This window comes from Harpia harpyja, chromosome 13 (genome assembly GCF_026419915.1).
Source record: "Harpia harpyja isolate bHarHar1 chromosome 13, bHarHar1 primary haplotype, whole genome shotgun sequence".
In the NCBI taxonomy this organism is placed as follows: domain Eukaryota; kingdom Metazoa; phylum Chordata; class Aves; order Accipitriformes; family Accipitridae; genus Harpia; species Harpia harpyja.
In genome coordinates, this window is record NC_068952.1 from 20,220,285 (window position 1) to 20,240,128 (window position 19,844).

Sequence of the window (19,844 nt, forward strand, 5' to 3'; positions counted from 1 at the left end):
GTTGTGCCTGTAGATAGGGCGCCAAGGCACCGTGAAGAGCAGCAAGAGCTTTCAGGGCTGGGCCCTTCCTTGTGGGAGAAGGAGCCGGACGTTTGCCTTTTCGGCAAGAGGCTCTGCCGCGGCCGAACGCCATGAGATGTTGCGTTTCTGGGAAAGCACAGATCCCCACTGCTGTTTTGCCTGTAGATAGGGTGCCAAGGCACCTTGAAGAGCAGCAAGAGCTTTCAGGGCTGGGCCCTTCCTTGTGGGAGTAGGAGCCGGACGTTTGCCTTTTCGTTAAGAGGCTCTGCCGCGGCCGAGCGCCATGAGATCTTGTGTCTCTGGGAAAGCACAGATCCCCACTGCTGTTGTTCCTGTCGATAGGGCGCCAAGGCACCGTGAAGAGCAGCAAGAGCTTTCAGGGCTGGGCCCTTCCTTGTGGGAGAAGGAGCCGGACGTTTGCCTTTTTGGCAAGAGGCTCTGCCGCAGCCGAGCGCCATGAGATGTTGCGTTTCTGGGAAAGCACAGATCCCCACTGCTGTTGTGCCTGTAGATAGGGCGCCAAGGCACCGTGAAGAGCAGCAAGAGCTTTCAGGGCTGGGCCCTTCCTTGTGGGAGAATGAGCCGGACGTTTGCCTTTTAGGCAAGAGGCTCTGCCGCGGCCGAGCGCCATGAGATGTTGCGTCTCTGGGAAAGCACAGATCCCCACTGCTGTTGTGCCTGTAGATAGGGCGCCAAGGGTAGGTGAAGAGCAGCAAGAGCTTTCAGGGCTGGGCCCTTCCTTGTGGGAGAAGGAGCCGGACGTTTGCCTTTTCGGCAAGAGGCTCTGCTGCGGCCGAGCGCCATGAGATCTTGCGTCTCTGGGAAAGCACAGATCCCCACTGCTGTTGTGCCTGTAGATAGGGCGCCAAGGCACCGTGAAGAGCAGCAAGAGCTTTCAGGGCTGGGCCCTTCCTTGTGGGAGAAGGAGCAGGACGTTTGCCTTTTCGGCAAGAGGCGCTGCCGCGGCCGAGCGCCATGAGATGTTGCGTTTCTGGGAAAGCACAGATCCCCACTGCTGTTTTGCCTGTAGATAGGGTGCCAAGGCACCGTGAAGAGCAGCAAGAGCTTTCAGGGCTGGGCCCTTCCTTGTGGGAATAGGAGCCGGACGTTTGCCTTTTCGGCAAGAGGCTCTGCCGCGGCCGAGCGCCATGAGATGTTGCGTCTCTGGGAAAGCACAGATCCCCACTGCTGTTGTGCCTGTAGATAGGGCGCCAAGGGTAGGTGAAGACCAGCAAGAGCTTTCAGGGCTGGGCCCTTCCTTGTGGGAGAAGGAGCCGGACGTTTGCCTTCTCGGCAAGAGGCTCTGCCGCGGCTGAGCGCCATGAGATGTTGCGTCTCTGGGAAACCACAGATCCCCACTGCTGTTGTGCCTGTAGATAGGGCGCCAAGGCACCGTGAAGAGCAGCAAGAGCTTTCAGGGCTGGGCCCTTTCTTGTGGGAGACGGAGCCGGATGTTTGCCTTTTCGGCAAGAGGCTCTGCCGTGGCCGAGCGCCATGAGATGTTGCGTCTCTGGGAAAGCACAGATCCCCACTGCTGTTGTGCCTGTAGATAGGGCGCCAAGGCACCTTGAAGAGCAGCAACAGCTTTCAGGGCTGGGCCCTTCATTGTGGGAGAATGAGCAGGACGTTTTCCTTTTTGGCAAGAGGCTCTGCCGCGGCCGAGCGCCATGAGATCTTGCGTCTCTGGGAAAGCACAGATCCCCACTGCTGTTGCGCCTGTCGATAGGGCGCCAAGGCACCGTGAAGAGCAGCAAGAGATTTCAGGGCTGGGCCCTTCCTTGTGGGAGAATGAGCAGGACGTCTGCCTTTTCGGCAAGAGGCTCTGCCGCGGCCGAGCGCCATGAGATGTTGCGTCTCTGGGAAAGCACAGATCCCCGCTGCTGTTGTGCCTGTAGATAGGGCACCAAGGCACCGTGAAGAGCAGCAAGAGCTTTCAGGGCTGGGCCCTTCCTTGTGGGAGAATGAGCCGGACGTTTGCCTTTTAGGCAAGAGGCTCTGCCGCGGCCGAGCGCCATGAGATGTTGCGTCTCTGGGAAAGCACAGATCCCCACTGCTGCTGTGCCTGTAGATAGGACGCCAAGGCACCGTGAAGAGCAGCAACAGCATTCAGGGCTGGGCCCTTCCTTGTGGGAGAAGGAGCCGGACGTTTCCCTTTTCGGCAAGAGGCTCTGCCGCGACCGAGCGCCATGAGATGTTGCGTCTCTGGGAAAGCACAGATCCCCACTGCTGTTGTGGCTGTAGATAGGGCGCCAAGGGTAGGTGAAGAGCAGCAAGAGCTTTCAGGGCTGGGCCCTTCCTTGTGGGAGAAGGAGCTGGACGTTTGCCTTTTCGGCAAGAGGCTCTGCTGCGGCCGAGCGCCATGAGATGTTGCGTCTCTGGGAAAGCACAGATCCCCACTGCTGTTGTGCCTGTAGATAGGGCGCCAAGGCACCGTGAAGAGCAACAACAGCTTTCAGGGCTGTGCCCTTCCTTGTGGTAGAAGGAGCCGGACGTTTGCCTTTTCGGCAAGAGGCTCTGCCGCGGCCGAGCGCCATGAGATCTTGCGTCTCTGGGAAAGCACAGATCCCCACTGCTGTTGTGCCTGTAGATAGGGCGCCAAGGCACCGTGAAGAGCAGCAAGAGCTTTCAGGGCTGGGCCCTTCCTTGTGGGAGAAGGAGCCGGACGTTTGCCTTTTCGGCAAGAGGCGCTGCCGCGGCCGAGCGCCATGAGATGTTGCGTTTCTGGGAAAGCACAGATCCCCACTGCTGTTTTGCCTGTAGATAGGGTGCCAAGGCACCGTGAAGAGCAGCAAGAGCTTTCAGGGCTGGGCCCTTCCTTGTGGGAGTAGGAGCCGGACGTTTGCCTTTTCGGCAAGAGGCTCTGCCGCGGCCGAGCGCCATGAGATCTTGTGTCTCTGGGAAAGCACAGATCCCCACTGCTGTTGTTCCTGTCGATAGGGCGCCAAGGCACCGTGAAGAGCAGCAAGAGCTTTCAGGGCTGGGCCCTTGCTTGTTGGGGAATGAGCAGGACGTTTGCCTTTTCGGCAAGAGGCTCTGCCGCGGCCGAGCGCCATGAGATGTTGCGTCTCTGGGAAAGCACAGATCCCCACTGCTGTTGTGCCTGTAGATAGGGCACCAAGGGTAGGTGAAGACCAGCAAGAGCTTTCAGGGCTGGGCCCTTCCTTGTGGGAGAAGGAGCCGGACGTTTGCCTTTTCGGCAAGAGGCTCTGCCGCGGCTGAGCGCCATGAGATGTTGCGTCTCTGGGAAACCACAGATCCCCACTGCTGTTGTGCCTGTAGATAGGGCGCCAAGGCACCGTGAAGAGCAGCAAGAGCTTTCAGGGCTGGGCCCTTTCTTGTGGGAGAAGGAGCCGGATGTTTGCCTTTTAGGCAAGAGGCTCTGCCGTGGCCGAGCGCCATGAGATGTTGCGTCTCTGGGAAAGCACAGATCCCCACTGCTGTTGTGCCTGTAGATAGGGCGCCAAGGCACCTTGAAGAGCAGCAACAGCTTTCAGGGCTGGGCCCTTCCTTGTGGGAGAATGAGCAGGACGTTTTCCTTTTCGGCAAGAGGCTCTGCCGCGGCCGAGCGCCATGAGATGTTGCGTCTCTGGGAAAGCACAGATCCCCACTGCTGTTGTGCCTGTAGATAGGGCGCCAAGGCACCGTGAAGAGCAGCAAGAGCTTTCAGGGCTGGGCCCTTCCTTGTGGGAGAAGGAGCCGGACGTTTGCCTTTTCGGCAGGAGGCTCTGCCGCGGCTGAGCGCCATGAGATGTTGCGTCTTGGGAAACCACAGATCCCCACTGCTGTTGTGCCTGTAGATAGGGCGCCAAGGCACCTTGAAGAGCAGCAACAGCTTTCAGGGCTGGGCCCTTCATTGTGGGAGAATGAGCAGGACGTTTTCCTTTTTGGCAAGAGGCTCTGCCGCGGCCGAGCGCCATGAGATCTTGCGTCTCTGGGAAAGCACAGATCCCCACTGCTGTTGTGCCTGTAGATAGGGCGCCAAGGCACCGTGAAGAGCAGCAAGAGCTTTGAGGGCTGTGCCCTTCCTTGTGGGAGAATGAGCAGGACGTCTGCCTTTTTGGCAAGAGGCTCTGCCGCGGCCGAGCGCCATGAGATGTTGCGTCTCTGGGAAAGCACAGATCCCCACTGCTGTTGTGGCTGTAGATAGGGCGCCAAGGGTAGGTGAAGAGCAGCAAGAGCTTTCAGGGCTGGGCCCTTCCTTGTGGGAGAAGGAGCCGGACGTTTGCCTTTTCTGCAAGAGGCTCTGCTGCGGCCGAGCGCCATGAGATGTTGCGTCTCTGGGAAAGCACAGATCCCCACTGCTGTTGTGCCTGTAGATAGGGCGCCAAGGCACCGTGAAGAGCAACAACAGCTTTCAGGGCTGTGCCCTTCCTTGTGGTAGAAGGAGCCGGACGTTTGCCTTTTCGGCAAGAGGCTCTGCCGCGGCCGAGCGCCATGAGATCTTGCGTTTCTGGGAAAGCACAGATCCCCACTGCTGTTTTGCCTGTAGATAGGGTGCCAAGGCACCTTGAAGAGCAGCAAGAGCTTTCAGGGCTGGGCCCTTCCTTGTGGGAGTAGGAGCCGGACGTTTGCCTTTTCGTTAAGAGGCTCTGCCGCGGCCGAGCGCCATGAGATCTTGTGTCTCTGGGAAAGCACAGATCCCCACTGCTGTTGTTCCTGTCGATAGGGCGCCAAGGCACCGTGAAGAGCAGCAAGAGCTTTCAGGGCTGGGCCCTTCCTTGTGGGAGAAGGAGCCGGACGTTTGCCTTTTTGGCAAGAGGCTCTGCCGCAGCCGAGCGCCATGAGATGTTGCGTTTCTGGGAAAGCACAGATCCCCACTGCTGTTGTGCCTGTAGATAGGGCGCCAAGGCACCGTGAAGAGCAGCAAGAGCTTTCAGGGCTGGGCCCTTCCTTGTGGGAGAATGAGCCGGACGTTTGCCTTTTAGGCAAGAGGCTCTGCCGCGGCCGAGCGCCATATCTTGCGTCTCTGGGAAAGCACAGATCCCCACTGCTGCTGTGCCTGTAGATAGGGCGCCAAGGCACCGTGAAGAGCAGCAACAGCTTTCAGGGCTGGGCCCTTCCTTGTGGGAGAAGGAGCCGGACGTTTCCCTTTTTGGCAAGAGTCTCTGCCGCGGCCGAGCGCCATGAGATGTTGCGTCTCTGGGAAAGCACAGATCCCCACTGCTGTTGTGGCTGTAGATAGGGCGCGAAGGGTAGGTGAAGAGCAGCAAGAGCTTTCAGGGCTGGGCCCTTCCTTGTGGGAGAAGGAGCCGGACGTTTGCCTTTTCGGCAAGAGGCTCTGCTGCGGCCGAGCGCCATGAGATCTTGCGTCTCTGGGAAAGCACAGATCCCCACTGCTGTTGTGCCTGTAGATAGGGCGCCAAGGCACCGTGAAGAGCAGCAAGAGCTTTCAGGGCTGGGCCCTTCCTTGTGGGAGAAGGAGCAGGACGTTTGCCTTTTCGGCAAGAGGCGCTGCCGCGGCCGAGCGCCATGAGATGTTGCGTTTCTGGGAAAGCACAGATCCCCACTGCTGTTTTGCCTGTAGATAGGGTGCCAAGGCACCGTGAAGAGCAGCAAGAGCTTTCAGGGCTGGGCCCTTCCTTGTGGGAATAGGAGCCGGACGTTTGCCTTTTCGGCAAGAGGCTCTGCCGCGGCCGAGCGCCATGAGATGTTGCGTCTCTGGGAAAGCACAGATCCCCACTGCTGTTGTTCCTGTCGATAGGGCGCCAAGGCACCGTGAAGAGCAGCAAGAGCTTTCAGGGCTGGGCCCTTTCTTGTCGGAGAAGGAGCCGGACGTTTGCCTTTTCGGCAAGAGGCTCTGCCGCGGCCGAGCGCCATGAGATGTTGCGTCTCTGGGAAAGCACAGATCCCCACTGCTGTTGTGCCTGTAGATAGGGCGCCAAGGGTAGGTGAAGACCAGCAAGAGCTTTCAGGGCTGGGCCCTTCCTTGTGGGAGAAGGAGCCGGACGTTTGCCTTTTCGGCAAGAGGCTCTGCCGCGGCTGAGCGCCATGAGATGTTGCGTCTCTGGGAAACCACAGATCCCCACTGCTGTTGTGCCTGTAGATAGGGCGCCAAGGCACCGTGAAGAGCAGCAAGAGCTTTCAGGTCTGGGCCCTTTCTTGTGGGAGAAGGAGCCGGATGTTTGCCTTTTCGGCAAGAGGCTCTGCCGTGGCCGAGCGCCATGAGATGTTGCGTCTCTGGGAAAGCACAGATCCCCACTGCTGTTGTGCCTGTAGATAGGGCGCCAAGGCACCTTGAAGAGCAGCAACAGCTTTCAGGGCTGGACCCTTCATTGTGGGAGAATGAGCAGGACGTTTTCCTTTTCGGCAAGAGGCTCTGCCGCGGCCGAGCGCCATGAGATGTTGCGTCTCTGGGAAAGCACAGATCCCCACTGCTGTTGTGCCTGTAGATAGGGCGCCAAGGGTAGGTGAAGACCAGCAAGAGCTTTCAGGGCTGGGCCCTTCCTTGTGGGAGAAGGAGCCGGACGTTTGCCTTTTCGGCAAGAGGCTCTGCCGCGGCTGAGCGCCATGAGATGTTGCGTCTTGGGAAACCACAGATCCCCACTGCTGTTGTGCCTGTAGATAGGGCGCCAAGGCACAGTGAAGAGCAGCAAGAGCTTTCAGGGCTGGGCCCTTTCTTGTGGGAGACGGAGCCGGATGTTTGCCTTTTAGGCAAGAGGCTCTGCCGTGGCCGAGCGCCATGAGATGTTGCGTCTCTGGGAAAGCACAGATCCCCACTGCTGTTGTGCCTGTAGATAGGGCGCCAAGGCACCTTGAAGAGCAGCAACAGCTTTCAGGGCTGGGCCCTTCATTGTGGGAGAATGAGCAGGACGTTTTCCTTTTTGGCAAGAGGCTCTGCCGCGGCCGAGCGCCATGAGATCTTGCGTCTCTGGGAAAGCACAGATCCCCACTGCTGTTGCGCCTGTCGATAGGGCGCCAAGGCACCGTGAAGAGCAGCAAGAGCTTTCAGGGCTGGGCCCTTCCTTGTGGGAGAATGAGCAGGACGTCTGCCTTTTCGGCAAGAGGCTCTGCCGCGGCCGAGCGCCATGAGATCTTGCGTCTCTGGGAAAGCACAGATCCCCACTGCTGTTGTGCCTGTAGATAGGGCACCAAGGCACCGTGAAGAGCAGCAAGAGCTTTCAGGGCTGGGCCCTTCCTTGTGGGAGAATGAGCCGGACGTTTGCCTTTTAGGCAAGAGGCTCTGCCGCGGCCGAGCGCCATGAGATCTTGTGTCTCTGGGAAAGCACAGATCCCCACTGCTGCTGTGCCTGTAGATAGGACGCCAAGGCACCGTGAAGAGCAGCAAGAGCTTTCAGGGCTGGGCCCTTCCTTGTGGGAGAAGGAGCCGGACGTTTCCCTTTTTGGCAAGAGGCTCTGCCGCGGCCGAGCGCCATGAGATGTTGCGTCTCTGGGAAAGCACAGATCCCCACTGCTGTTGTGGCTGTAGATAGGGCGCCAAGGGTAGGTGAAGAGCAGCAAGAGCTTTCAGGGCTGTGCCCTTCCTTGTGGGAGAAGGAGCCGGACGTTTGCCTTTTCGGCAAGAGGCTCTGCTGCGGCCGAGCGCCATGAGATGTTGCGTCTCTGGGAAAGCACAGATCCCCACTGCTGTTGTGCCTGTAGATAGGGCGCCAAGGAACCGTGAAGAGCAACAACAGCTTTCAGGGCTGTGCCCTTCCTTGTGGTAGAAGGAGCCGGACGTTTGCCTTTTCGGCAAGAGGCTCTGCCGCGGCCGAGCGCCATGAGATCTTGCGTCTCTGGGAAAGCACAGATCCCCACTGCTGTTGTGCCTGTAGATAGGGCGCCAAGGCACCGTGAAGAGCAGCAAGAGCTTTCAGGGCTGGGCCCTTCCTTGTGGGAGAAGGAGCCGGACGTTTGCCTTTTCGGCAAGAGGCGCTGCCGCGGCCGAGCGCCATGAGATGTTGCGTTTCTGGGAAAGCACAGATCCCCACTGCTGTTTTGCCTGTAGATAGGGTGCCAAGGCACCGTGAAGAGCAGCAAGAGCTTTCAGGGCTGGGCCCTTCCTTGTGGGAGTAGGAGCCGGACGTTTGCCTTTTCGGCAAGAGGCTCTGCCGCGGCCGAGCGCCATGAGATCTTGTGTCTCTGGGAAAGCACAGATCCCCACTGCTGTTGTTCCTGTCGATAGGGCGCCAAGGCACCGTGAAGAGCAGCAAGAGCTTTCAGGGCTGGGCCCTTTCTTGTCGGAGAAGGAGCCGGACGTTTGCCTTTTCGGCAAGAGGCTCTGCCGCGGCCGAGCGCCATGAGATGTTGCGTCTCTGGGAAAGCACAGATCCCCACTGCTGTTGTGGCTGTAGATAGGGCGCCAAGGGTAGGTGAAGACCAGCAAGAGCTTTCAGGGCTGGGCCCTTCCTTGTGGGAGAAGGAGCCGGACGTTTGCCTTTTCGGCAAGAGGCTCTGCTGCGGCCGAGCGCCATGAGATGTTGCGTCTCTGGGAAAGCACAGATCCCCACTGCTGTTGTGCCTGTAGATAGGGCGCCAAGGCACCGTGAAGAGCAACAACAGCTTTCAGGGCTGTGCCCTTCCTTGTGGTAGAAGGAGCCGGACGTTTGCCTTTTCGGCAAGAGGCTCTGCCGCGGCCGAGCGCCATGAGATCTTGCGTCTCTGGGAAAGCACAGATCCCCACTGCTGTTGTGCCTGTAGATAGGGCGCCAAGGCACCGTGAAGAGCAGCAAGAGCTTTCAGGGCTGGGCCCTTCCTTGTGGGAGAAGGAGCCGGACGTTTGCCTTTTCGGCAAGAGGCGCTGCCGCGGCCGAGCGCCATGAGATGTTGCGTTTCTGGGAAAGCACAGATCCCCACTGCTGTTTTGCCTGTAGATAGGGTGCCAAGGCACCGTGAAGAGCAGCAAGAGCTTTCAGGGCTGGGCCCTTCCTTGTGGGAGTAGGAGCCGGACGTTTGCCTTTTCGGCAAGAGGCTCTGCCGCGGCCGAGCGCCATGAGATCTTGTGTCTCTGGGAAAGCACAGATCCCCACTGCTGTTGTGCCTCTCGATAGGGCGCCAAGGCACCGTGAAGAGCAGCAAGAGCTTTCAGGGCTGGGCCCTTTCTTGTCGGAGAAGGAGCCGGACGTTTGCCTTTTCGGCAAGAGGCTCTGCCGCGGCCGAGCGCCATGAGATGTTGCGTCTCTGGGAAAGCACAGATCCCCACTGCTGTTGTGCCTGTAGATAGGGCGCCAAGGGTAGGTGAAGACCAGCAAGAGCTTTCAGGGCTGGGCCCTTCCTTGTGGGAGAAGGAGCCGGACGTTTGCCTTTTCGGCAAGAGGCTCTGCCGCGGCTGAGCGCCATGAGATGTTGCGTCTTGGGAAACCACAGATCCCCACTGCTGTTGTGCCTGTAGATAGGGCGCCAAGGCACCTTGAAGAGCAGCAAGAGCTTTCAGGGCTGGGCCCTTCCTTGTGGGAGAATGAGCAGGACGTCTGCCTTTTCGGCAAGAGGCTCTGCCGTGGCCGAGCGCCATGAGATCTTGCGTCTCTGGGAAAGCACAGATCCCCACTGCTGTTGTGCCTGTAGATAGGGCGCCAAGGCACCGTGAAGAGCAGCAACAGCATTCAGGGCTGGGCCCTTCCTTGTGGGAGAATGAGCCGGACGTTTGCCTTTTAGGCAAGAGGCTCTGCCGCGGCCGAGCGCCATGAGATGTTGCGTCTCTGGGAAAGCACAGATCCCCACTGCTGTTGTGGCTGTAGATAGGGCGCCAAGGGTAGGTGAAGAGCAGCAAGAGCTTTCAGGGCTGGGCCCTTCCTTGTGGGAGAAGGAGCCGGACGTTTGCCTTTTCGGCAAGAGGCTCTGCTGCGGCCGAGCGCCATGAGATGTTGCGTCTCTGGGAAAGCACAGATCCCCACTGCTGTTGTGCCTGTAGATAGGGCGCCAAGGCACCGTGAAGAGCAACAACAGCTTTCAGGGCTGTGCCCTTCCTTGTGGTAGAAGGAGCCGGACGTTTGCCTTTTCGGCAAGAGGCTCTGCCGCGGCCGAGCGCCATGAGATCTTGCGTCTCTGGGAAAGCACAGATCCCCACTGCTGTTGTGCCTGTAGATAGGGCGCCAAGGCACCGTGAAGAGCAGCAAGAGCTTTCAGGGCTGGGCCCTTCCTTGTGGGAGAAGGAGCCGGACGTTTGCCTTTTCGGCAAGAGGCTCTGCCGCGGCCGAGCGCCATGAGATGTTGCGTTTCTGGGAAAGCACAGATCCCCACTGCTGTTTTGCCTGTAGATAGGGTGCCAAGGCACCTTGAAGAGCAGCAAGAGCTTTCAGGGCTGGGCCCTTCCTTGTGGGAGTAGTAGCCGGACGTTTGCCTTTTCGGCAAGAGGCTCTGCCGCGGCCGAGCGCCATGAGATCTTGTGTCTCTGGGAAAGCACAGATCCCCACTGCTGTTGTTCCTGTCGATAGGGCGCCAAGGCACCGTGAAGAGCAGCAAGAGCTTTCAGGGCTGGGCCCTTGCTTGTTGGGGAATGAGCAGGACATTTGCCTTTTTGGCAAGAGGCTCTGCTGCGGCCGAGCGCCATGAGATGTTGCGTCTCTGGGAAAGCACAGATCCCCACTGCTGTTGTGCCTGTAGATAGGGCGCCAAGGCACCGTGAAGAGCAACAACAGCTTTCAGGGCTGGGCCCTTCCTTGTGGTAGAAGGAGCCGGACGTTTGCCTTTTCGGCAAGAGGCTCTGCCGCGGCCGAGCGCCATGAGATGTTGCGTCTCTGGGAAAGCACAGATCCCCACTGCTGTTGTGCCTGTTGATAGGGCGCCAAGGCACCGTGAAGAGCAGCAAGAGCTTTCAGGGCTGGGCCCTTCCTTGTTGGAGAAGGAGCAGGACGTTTGCCTTTTCGGCAAGAGGCGCTGCCGCGGCCGAGCGCCATGAGATCTTGTGTCTCTGGGAAAGCACAGATCCCCACTGCTGTTTTGCCTGTAGATAGGGTGCCAAGGCACCGTGAAGAGCAGCAAGAGCTTTCAGGGCTGGTCCCTTCCTTGTGGGAGTAGGAGCCGGACGTTTGCCTTTTCGGCAAGAGGCTCTGCCGCGGGCCGAGCGCCATGAGATCTTGTGTCTCTGGGAAAGCACAGATCCCCACTGCTGTTGTTCCTGTCGATAGGGCGCCAAGGCACCGTGAAGAGCAGCAAGAGCTTTCAGGGCTGGGCCCTTTCTTGTCGGAGAAGGAGCCGGACGTTTGCCTTTTCGGCAAGAGGCTCTGCCGCGGGCCGAGCGCCATGAGATGTTGCGTCTCTGGGAAAGCACAGATCCCCACTGCTGTTGTGCCTGTAGATAGGGCGCCAAGGGTAGGTGAAGACCAGCAAGAGCTTTCAGGGCTGGGCCCTTCCTTGTGGGAGAAGGAGCCGGACGTTTGCCTTTTCGGCAAGAGGCTCTGCCGCGGCTGAGCGCCATGAGATGTTGCGTCTCTGGGAAACCACAGATCCCCACTGCTGTTGTGCCTGTAGATAGGGCGCCAAGGCACCGTGAAGAGCAGCAAGAGCTTTCAGGGCTGGGCCCTTTCTTGTGGGAGAAGGAGCCGGATGTTTGCCTTTTCGGCAAGAGGCTCTGCCGTGGCCGAGCGCCATGAGATGTTGCGTCTCTGGGAAAGCACAGATCCCCACTGCTGTTGTGCCTGTAGATAGGGCGCCAAGGCACCTTGAAGAGCAGCAACAGCTTTCAGGGCTGGGCCCTTCACTGTGGGAGAATGAGCAGGACGTTTTCCTTTTCGGCAAGAGGCTCTGCCGCGGCCGAGCGCCATGAGATGTTGCGTCTCTGGGAAAGCACAGATCCCCACTGCTGTTGTGCCTGTAGATAGGGCGCCAAGGGTAGGTGAAGACCAGCAAGAGCTTTCAGGGCTGGGCCCTTCCTTGTGGGAGAAGGAGCCGGACGTTTGCCTTTTCGGCAAGAGGCTCTGCCGCGGCTGAGCGCCATGAGATGTTGCGTCTCTGGGAAAGCACAGATCCCCACTGCTGTTGTGCCTGTAGATAGGGCGCCAAGGCACCGTGAAGAGCAGCAAGAGCTTTCAGGGCTGGGCCCTTCCTTGTGGGAGAAGGAGCCGGACGTTTGCCTTTTCGGCAAGAGGCTCTGCCGTGGCCGAGCGCCATGAGATCTTGCGTCTCTGGGAAAGCACAGATCCCCACTGCTGTTGTGCCTGTAGATAGGGCGCCAAGGCACCGTGAAGAGCAGCAAGAGCTTTCAGGGCTGTGCCCTTCCTTGTGGGAGAATGAGCAGGACGTCTGCCTTTTCGGCAAGAGGCTCTGCCGTGGCCGAGCACCATGAGATCTTGCGTCTCTGGGAAAGCACAGATCCCCACTGCTGTTGTGCCTGTAGATAGGGCACCAAGGCACCGTGAAGAGCAGCAAGAGCTTTCAGGGCTGGGCCCTTCCTTGTGGGAGAATGAGCCGGACGTTTGCCTTTTAGGCAAGAGGCTCTGCCGCGGCCGAGCGCCATGAGATCTTGCGTCTCTGGGAAAGCACAGATCCCCACTGCTGCTGTGCCTGTAGATAGGGCGCCAAGGCACCGTGAAGAGCAGCAACAGCATTCAGGGCTGGGCCCTTCCTTGTGGGAGAAGGAGCCGGACGTTTCCCTTTTTGGCAAGAGGCTCTGCCGCGGCCGAGCGCCATGAGATCTTGCGTCTCTGGGAAAGCACAGATCCCCACTGCTGTTGTGGCTGTAGATAGGGCGCCAAGGGTAGGTGAAGAGCAGCAAGAGCTTTCAGGGCTGGGCCCTTCCTTGTGGGAGAAGGAGCCGGACGTTTGCCTTTTCGGCAAGAGGCTCTGCTGCGGCCGAGCGCCATGAGATGTTGCGTCTCTGGGAAAGCACAGATCCCCACTGCTGTTGTGCCTGTAGATAGGGCGCCAAGGCACCGTGAAGAGCAACAACAGCTTTCAGGGCTGTGCCCTTCCTTGTGGTAGAAGGAGCCGAACGTTTGCCTTTTCGGCAAGAGGCTCTGCCGCGGCCGAGCGCCATGAGATCTTGCGTCTCTGGGAAAGCACAGATCCCCACTGCTGTTGTGCCTGTAGATAGGGCGCCAAGGCACCGTGAAGAGCAGCAACAGCTTTCAGGGCTGGGCCCTTCCTTGTGGGAGAAGGAGCCGGACGTTTGCCTTTTCGGCAAGAGGCGCTGCCGCGGCCGAGCGCCATGAGATGTTGCGTTTCTGGGAAAGCACAGATCCCCACTGCTGTTTTGCCTGTAGATAGGGTGCCAAGGCACCGTGAAGAGCAGCAAGAGCTTTCAGGGCTGGGCCCTTCCTTGTGGGAGTAGGAGCCGGACGTTTGCCTTTTCGGCAAGAGGCTCTGCCGCGGCCGAGCGCCATGAGATCTTGTGTCTCTGGGTAAGCACAGATCCCCACTGCTGTTGTTCCTGTCGATAGGGCGCCAAGGCACCGTGAAGAGCAGCAAGAGCTTTCAGGGCTGGGCCCTTGCTTGTTGGGGAATGAGCAGGACGTTTGCCTTTTTGGCAAGAGGCTCTGCCGCGGCCGAGCGCCATGAGATGTTGCGTCTCTGGGAAAGCACAGATCCCCACTGCTGTTGTGCCTGTAGATAGGGCGCCAAGGCACCGTGAAGAGCAGCAAGAGCTTTCAGGGCTGGGCCCTTCCTTGTGGGAGAAGGAGCCGGATGTTTGCCTTTTCGGCAAGAGGCTCTGCTGCGGCCGAGCGCCACGAGATGTTGCGTCTCTGGGAAAGCACAGATCCCCACTGCTGTTGTGCCTGTCGATAGGGCGCCAAGGCACCATGGAGAGCAGCAAGAGCTTTCAGGGCTGTGCCCTTCCTTGTGGGAGAAGGAGCCGGACGTTTGCCTTTTCGGCAAGAGGCTCTGCCGTGGCCGAGCGCCATGAGATGTTGCGTCTCTGGGAAAGCACAGATCCCCACTGCTGCTGTGCCTGTAGATAGGGCGCCAAGGGTAGGTGAAGAGCAGCAACAGCCTTCAGGGCTGGGCCCTTCCTTGTGGGAGAAGGAGCCAGACGTTTGCCTTTTCGGCAAGAGGCTCTGCCGCGGCCGAGCGCCATGAGATGTTGCGTCTCTGGGAAAGCACAGATCCCCACTGCTGTTGTGCCTGTAGATAGTGCGCCAAGGGTAGGTGAAGAGAAGCAACAGCTTTCAGGGCTGGGCCCTTCCTTGTGGGAGAAGGAGCCGGACGTTTGCCTTCCCGGTAAGAGGCTCTGCCGCGGTCGAGCGCCATGAGATCTTGCGTCTCTGGGAAAGCACAGATCCCCACTGCTGTTGTGCCTGTAGATAGTGCGTCAAGGGTAGGTGAAGAGCAGCAAGAGCTTTCAGGGCTGGGCCCTTCCTTGTGGGAGAAGGAGCCGGACGTTTGCCTTTTCGGCAAGAGGCTCTGCCACGGCCGAGCGCCATGAGATCTTGCGTCTCTGGGAAAGCACGGATCCCCACTGCTGTTGTGCCTGTAGATAGGGCGCCAAGGCACCATGAAGAGCAGCAACAGCTTTCAAGGCTGGGCCCTTCCTTGTGGCAGAAGGAGCCGGACGTTTGCCTTCTCGGCAAGAGGCTCTGCCGCGGCCGAGCACCATGAGATGTTGCGTCTCTGGGAAAGCACAGATCCCCACTGCTGTTGTTCCTGTCGATAGGGAGCCAAGACACCGTGAAGAGCAGGAACACCTTTCAGGGCTGGGCCCTTTCTTGTGGGAGAAGGAGCCGGACGTTTGCCTTTTCGGCAAGAGGCTCTGCCGCGGCCGAGCGCCATGAGATCTTGCGTCTCTGGGAAAGCACAGATCCCCACTGCTGTTGTGCCTGTAGATAGGGCGCCAAGGCACCTTGAAGAGCAGCAACAGCTTTCAGGGCTGGGCCCTTCATTGTGGGAGAATGAGCAGGACGTTTTCCTTTTCGGCAAGAGGCTCTGCCGCGGCCGAGCGCCATGAGATGTTGCGTCTCTGGGAAAGCACAGATCCCCACTGCTGTTGTGGCTGTAGATAGGGCGCGAAGGGTAGGTGAAGAGCAGCAAGAGCTTTCAGGGCTGGGCCCTTCCTTGTGGGAGAAGGAGCCGGACGTTTGCCTTTTCGGCAAGAGGCTCTGCCGCGGCTGAGCGCCATGAGATGTTGCATCTCTGGGAAAGCACAGATCCCCACTGCTGTTTTGCCTGTAGATTCGGCGCCAAGGGTAGGTGAAGAGCAGCAAGAGCTTTCAGGGCTGTGCCCTTCCTTGTGGGAGAAGGAGCCGGACGTTTACCTTTTCGGCAAGAGGCTGTGCCGCGGCCGAGCGCCATGAGATGTTGTGTCTCTGGGAAAGCACAGATCCCCACTGCTTTTGTTCCTGTCGATAGGGCGCCAAGGCACCGTGAAGAGCAGCAAGAGCTTTCAGGGCTGGGCCCTTCCTTGTGGGAGAAGGAGCAGGACGTTTGCCTTCTCGGCAAGAGGCTCTGCCGCGGCGGAGCGCCATGAGATCTTGCGTCTCAGGGAAAGCACATATCCCCACTGCTATTTTGCCTGTAGATAGTGCGCCAAGGCACCGTGAAGAGCAGCAAGAGCTTTCAGGGCTGTGCCCTTCCTTGTGGGAGAAGGAGCCGGACGTTTGCCTTCTCGGCAAGAGGCTCTGACGCAGCCGAGCGCCATGAGATCTTGCGTCTCTGGGAAAGCACAGATCCCCACTGCTGCTGTGCCTGTAGATAGTGCGCCAAGGTATCGTGAAGAGCAGCAAGAGCTTTCAGGGCTGGGCCCTTCCTTGTGGGAGAAGGAGCCGGACGTTTGCCTTTTCGGCAAGAGGCTCTGCCGCGGCCGAGCGCCATGAGATGTTGCGTCTCTGGGAAAGCACAGATCCCCACTGCTGTTGTGCCTGTAGATAGGGCGCCAAGGGTAGGTGAAGAGCAGCACCAGCTTTCAGGGCTGGGCCCTTCCTTGTGGGAGAAGGAGCCAGACGTTTGCCTTTTCGGCAAGAGGTTCTGCCGCGGCCGAGCGCCATGAGATGTTGCGTCTCTGGGAAAGCACAGATCCCCACTGCTGTTGTGCCTGTAGATAGGGCGCCAAGGCACCGTGAAGAGCAGCAAGAGCTTTCAGGGCTGGGCCCTTCGTTGTGGGAGAAGGAGCCGGACGTTTGCCTTTTTGGCAAGAGGCCCTGCCATGGCCGAGCGCCATGAGATGTTGCGTCTCTGGGAAAGCACAGATCCCCACTGCTGTTGTGCCTGTAGATAGGGCGCCAAGGCACCGTGAAGAGCAGCAAGAGCTTTCAGGGCTGTGCCCTTCCTTGTGGGAGAAGGAGCCGGACGTTTGCATTTTCGGCAAGAGGCTCGGCCGCGGCCGAGCGCCATGAGATCTTGCGTCTCTGGGAAAGCACAGATCCCCACTGCTGTTGTGGCTGTCGATAGGGCGCCAAGGCACCGTGAAGAGCAGCAAGAGCTTTCAGGGCTGGGCCCTTCCTTGTGGGAGAAGGAGCCGGACGTTTGCCTTCTCGGCAAGAGGCTCTGCCGCGGCCGAGCGCCATGAGATGTTGCGTCTCTGGGAAAGCACAGATCCCCACTGCTCTTGTGCCTGTAGATAGGGCGCCAAGGCACCGTGAAGAGCAGCAAGAGCTTTCAGGGCTGGGCCCTTCCTTGTGGGAGAAGGAGCCGGACGTTTGCCTTTTCGGCAAGAGGCTCTGCCGCGGCCGAGCGCCATGAGATCTTGCGTCTCTGCGAAAGCACAGATCCCCACTGCTGTTGTGCCTGTCGATAGGGCGCCAAGGAACCGTGAAGAGCAGCAACAGCTTTCAGGGCTGGGCCCTTCCTTGTGGGAGAAGGAGCCGGACGTTTGCCTTTTCGGCAAGAGGCTCTGCCGCGGCCGAGCGCCATGAGATGTTGCGTCTCTGGGAAAGCACAGATCCCCACTGCTGTTGTGCCTGTCGATAGGGCGCCAAGGCACCGTGAAGAGCAGCAACAGCTTTCAGGGCTGGGCCCTTCCTTGTGGGAGAAGGAGCCGGATGTTTGCCTTTTCGGCAAGAGGCTCTGCCGCGGCCGAGCGCCATGAGATGTTGCGTCTCTGGGAAAGCACAGTTCCGCACTGCTATTTTGCCTGTAGATAGGGCGCCAAGGCACCGTGAAGAGCAGCAAGAGCTTTCAGGGCTGTGCCCTTCCTTGTGGGAGAAGGAGCCGGACGTTTGCCTTCTCGGCAAGAGGCTCTGCCGCGGCCGAGCGCCATGAGATGTTGCGTCTCTGGGAAAGCACAGTTCCGCACTGCTATTTTGCCTGTAGATAGGGCGCCAAGGCACCGTGAAGAGCAGCAAGAGCTTTCAGGGCTGGGCCCTTCCTTGTGGGAGAAGGAGCCGGACGTTTGCCTTCTCGGCAAGAGGCTCTGCCGCGGCCGAGCGCCATGAGATGTTGCGTCTCTGGGAAAGCACAGATCCCCACTGCTCTTGTGCCTGTAGATAGGGCGCCAAGGGTAGGTGAAGACCAGCAAGAGCTTTCAGGGCTGGGCCCTTCCTTGTGGGAGAAGGAGCCGGACGTTTGCCTTTTCGGCAAGAGGCTCTGCCGCGGCTGAGCGCCATGAGATGTTGCGTCTTGGGAAAGCACAGATCCCCACTGCTGTTGTGCCTGTAGATAGGGCGCCAAGGCACCGTGAAGAGCAGCAAGAGCTTTCAGGGCTGGGCCCTTTCTTGTGGGAGAAGGAGCCGGATGTTTGCCTTTTCGGCAAGAGGCTCTGCCGTGGCCGAGCGCCATGAGATGTTGCGTCTCTGGGAAAGCACAGATCCCCACTGCTGTTGTGCCTGTAGATAGGGCGCCAAGGCACCTTGAAGAGCAGCAAAAGCTTTCAGGGCTGGGCCCTTCATTGTGGGAGAATGAGCAGGACGTTTTCCTTTTTGGCAAGAGGCTCTGCCGCGGCCGAGCGCCATGAGATCTTGCGTCTCTGGGAAAGCACAGATCCCCACTGCTGTTGTGCCTGTAGATAGGGCGCCAAGGCACCGTGAAGAGCAGCAAGAGCTTTCAGGGCTGGGCCCTTCCTTGTGGGAGAATGAGCAGGACGTCTGCCTTGTCGGCAAGAGGCTCTGCCGTGGCCGAGCGCCATGAGATCTTGCGTCTCTGGGAAAGCACAGATCCCCACTGCTGTTGTGCCTGTAGATAGGGCACCAAGGCACCGTGAAGAGCAGCAAGAGCTTTCAGGGCTGGGCCCTTCCTTGTGGGAGAATGAGCCGGACGTTTGCCTTTTAGGCAAGAGGCTCTGCCGCGGCCGAGCGCCATGAGATCTTGCGTCTCTGGGAAAGCACAGATCCCCACTGCTGCTGTGCCTGTAGATAGGGCGCCAAGGCACCGTGAAGAGCAGCAACAGCATTCAGGGCTGGGTCCTTCCTTGTGGGAGAAGGAGCCGGACGTTTCCCTTTTTGGCAAGAGGCTCTGCCGCGGCCGAGCGCCATGAGATGTTGCGTCTCTGGGAAAGCACAGATCCCCACTGCTGTTGTGGCTGTAGATAGGGCGCCATGGGTAGGTGAAGAGCAGCAAGAGCTTTCAGGGCTGGGCCCTTCCTTGTGGGAGAAGGAGCCGGACGTTTGCCTTTTCGGCAAGAGGCTCTGCTGCGGCCGAGCGCCATGAGATGTTGCGTCTCTGGGAAAGCACAGATCCCCACTGCTGTTGTGCCTGTAGATAGGGCGCCAAGGCACCGTGAAGAGCAACAACAGCTTTCAGGGCTGTGCCCTTCCTTGTGGTAGAAGGAGCCGGACGTTTGCCTTTTCGGCAAGAGGCTCTGCCGCGGCCGAGCGCCATGAGATCTTGCGTCTCTGGGAAAGCACAGATCCCCACTGCTGTTGTGCCTGTAGATAGGGCGCCAAGGCACCGTGAAGAGCAGCAACAGCTTTCAGGGCTGGGCCCTTCCTTGTGGGAGAAGGAGCCGGACATTTGCCTTTTCGGCAAGAGGCGCTGCCGCGGCCGAGCGCCATGAGATGTTGCGTTTCTGGGAAAGCACAGATCCCCACTGCTGTTGTGCCTGTAGATAGGGTGCCAAGGCACCGTGAAGAGCAGCAAGAGCTTTCAGGGCTGGGCCCTTCCTTGTGGGAGAAGGAGCCGGACGTTTGCCTTTTCGGCAAGAGGCTCTGCCGCGGCCGAGCGCCATGAGATTTTGTGTCTCTGGGAAAGCACAGATCCCCACTGCTGTTGTTCCTGTCGATAGGGCGCCAAGGCACCGTGAAGAGCAGCAAGAGCTTTCAGGGCTGGGCCCTTGCTTGTTGGGGAATGAGCAGGACGTTTGCCTCTTTGGCAAGAGGCTCTGCCGCGGCCGAGCGCCATGAGATGTTGCGTCTCTGGGAAAGCACAGATCCCCACTGCTGTTGTGCCTGTAGATAGGGCGCCAAGGCACCGTGAAGAGCAGCAAGAGCTTTCAGGGCTGGGCCCTTCCTTGTGGGAGAAGGAGCCGGACGTTTGCCTTTTCGGCAAGAGGCTCTGCCGCGGCCAAGCGCCATGAGATCTTGCGTCTCTGGGAAAGCACAGATCCCCACTGCTGCTGTGCCTGTAGATAGGGCGCCAAGGGTAGGTGAAGAGCAGCAACAGCCTTCAGGGCTGGGCCCTTCCTTGTGGGAGAAGGAGCCGGACGTTTGCCTTTTCGGCAAGAGGCTCTGCCGCGGCCGAGCGCCATGAGATGTTGCGTCTCTGGGAAAGCACAGATCCCCACTGCTGTTGTGCCTGTAGATAGTGCGCCAAGGGTAGGTGAAGAGAAGCAACAGCTTTCAGGGCTGGGCCCTTCCTTGTGGGAGAAGGAGCCGGACGTTTGCCTTTTTGGCAAGAGGCTCTGCCGCGGTCGAGCGCCATGAGATGTTGCGTCTCTGGGAAAGCACAGATCCCCACTGCTGTTGTGCCTGTAGATAGTGCGCCAAGGGTAGGTGAAGAGCAGCAAGAGCTTTCAGGGCTGGGCCCTTCCTTGTGGGAGAATGAGCCGGACGTTTGCCTTTTCGGCAAGAGGCTCTGCCGCGGCCGAG